Source organism: Lycium barbarum, chromosome 3 (genome assembly GCF_019175385.1).
Source record: "Lycium barbarum isolate Lr01 chromosome 3, ASM1917538v2, whole genome shotgun sequence".
NCBI classification, from domain to species: Eukaryota; Viridiplantae; Streptophyta; class Magnoliopsida; order Solanales; family Solanaceae; genus Lycium; species Lycium barbarum.
In genome coordinates, this window is record NC_083339.1 from 4,112,797 (window position 1) to 4,115,214 (window position 2,418).

Sequence of the window (2,418 nt, forward strand, 5' to 3'; positions counted from 1 at the left end):
CTTCATCATACTTTGAATTGTCAAATTCCTCCTCTTCTTGAGCACTACTATAATCGGTTGTTCTTGTGCTGCTTTCATATCATTATATTCAAGAAGAGTGATGTTCTTAACTAATGTGATCATTTCTTTTTGCAACAAAGTTTTACAATGTCTCAATTTATAAGACTCCAATATGGAATACCAAATGGTGTCATGAACATGGCTATAAATTATTTAGGGTTATGGTAATAAAGAGTGTGGGAGTAATGAAAATAAAGACCATTAAGTTTTAATTAAAGAATATGAATAAATAAGGAGTAATAATTGACATATTTATTCTTGTACAATAAAAAATACTAAGTAGGAGAAAATAAATAGAGTCATTGACCAAAGAAAGGTACCACATCACTCTTCTTTTTTCTAGCTTTAATATATATATAAATACACTATTAGTTTTCCTTTAATATAAACAATATAATAGTTGCAAGATGCAACCATTTAACTAATGAAAAGTATTCTTACAACGTTTGTATTATGACATTATGATGGTATATCAATTAGTTCCCCTATTTTCTTTAACGCACACGTTCCTTCCCCATTGAAAGCCATTACTGCTGGTTATCAACAACAACGTTGCTGATCTTCTTCACACATTGCATCTTTATTAGTTTTTGCAAAAGATGTAGTTAAGAGAGTTAAGAGGTGTAATTAATAGAATTAAGAGAGTGATTTTTTGGCTTTTTAATTAATTTTAAAATGAGGAAAAATTCAAAAAAAAAAAAAAAGAGAAGATAAATAGCATTCTAGACCATAGAAAGGTGCCGCATCACCTTGTCTATGCGTAGCTTTATATATTATATATATATATAGATATATTAGTAATATAATAGACAACAGACAAGTGCTTTTATGTCATATGAAATGCAATCGTAGTAGGTTAGTACAACACACGACATGCACGAGTTCACAATATATTATTGGATATTTGTAAGGAAATGACATGCTAGGGGGCTATAAATAGGGCCCGTAATTCAGCAATAAAACTCAACCAATACACTTTGCTTTGTGTCATTTTTAAAGTTGTGTTAACATGGCCGGAAATAAGATTACTTTTCTTTTTGCTGTTGTGCTTGTGGCGATTACTGGTTAGTTGTTCTCTTCTCTTCCTAGCTATAATATATAGAGATTTTTAGCTCTATATCACTTGGTCCAAGCCCATATTTTTAAATCATACCCAGTTTGGTCCATCTTGTATATAATTTGAAATACTTAGAGAAAAGGCAATAATTCTTTCATTAGTGATTATGATTTCCATGTTTTTATGCTTTAAAAACTGATTGATAGTGGTATTTATGTTTATCATAACAAAATCAAAATATTGTTGGGTGAATTTAAGTGAAAAATTAAGAACTCCATCGTTGGGTTCCTCGGGATATCATGTTAAAGTAATGGTTAACATTTAAAGCTATTCAATAAAGATTTGACCCATTTCAGATGGCGTCTCGTGGCTGAAGTTCGTAAGAGACGAAACCCAGTTTTTGTAGAAGTTCATTTAATATTATATAATTTTGTATAACAACATAAAAATGTGTATAAACATGTCTTATGCACTTTTACACAAGGTTAATACACCATTTACAGTAAGAGTGCAATAATGTAGAATGTTGTATACCGAATATATAAATAACGTTGCGAATAAAAAAATGGTCATGCAGGTGTTAACTGAAAATATGACTATGCAGGTGCTTGAAAGATTAACATATATTCACGTATTTCTATATGTATTTGGATATTATATTTGTATTGATTCGATTTAATTGTGATGATATATGCAGTTAATTTCTTCAGCATTCCGAATATGCAAGTGATGGCATCACGAAACTTACCATTAGATATGTATAATATTGTGGAAGGAAACCTACTGATCACCACACTTAAGGACAGAGCTTGTCTTTTAGCTTGTCGCGCTCATTCAGACTGCTCTAGTGGCACGGTTTGCAAACGTTGTGGGCCCAATTGGACATGTTCTCCTTAGTAATTATATCGAAATTTATATATATGTTTGTGTTGTTTTCCTGTTTCATGTTCCTCTTTCCATCTTTCTGTCACTCATGATCAGATATTTGAGTGTTTTATGATATTAGTGTGTAATAAGTTTCAATATCAATAATAATGATGAGTGTGCTAATTAAGTATGTATTCAGTTTGTGCTTCACCTTTTGATTTAATGTCTTGATTTTCTGTTCCTCTTTCCTGCATCATGGTCTTAAAAATATTAGCTTGTCAACGGACCATATTACAAATTACAAAAGCAGCACATGGAAAATTGGGTGACAGTCGAAGAGAAAATGATAAAATGGTTTCTTATACTATGTTTCAAGTAGGTTTAAAATATTCCCTTAAAGTTAAATATATGTCTAAGTAGTTTTGATCTTTTAA

General features: G+C 30.6%; 1 long non-coding RNA gene across 1 annotated transcript; it reads left to right on the top strand.

Moving 5' to 3' along the window:
* Positions 1 to 704: 704 nt before the first annotated feature.
* Positions 705 to 2,178, top strand: LOC132629965 (uncharacterized). Its single transcript, XR_009578453.1, has 2 exons — positions 705 to 1,124; positions 1,815 to 2,178. It is a non-coding gene; the product is annotated as an uncharacterized LOC132629965 (long non-coding RNA).
* The last annotated feature ends 240 nt before the right edge of the window (positions 2,179 to 2,418 follow it).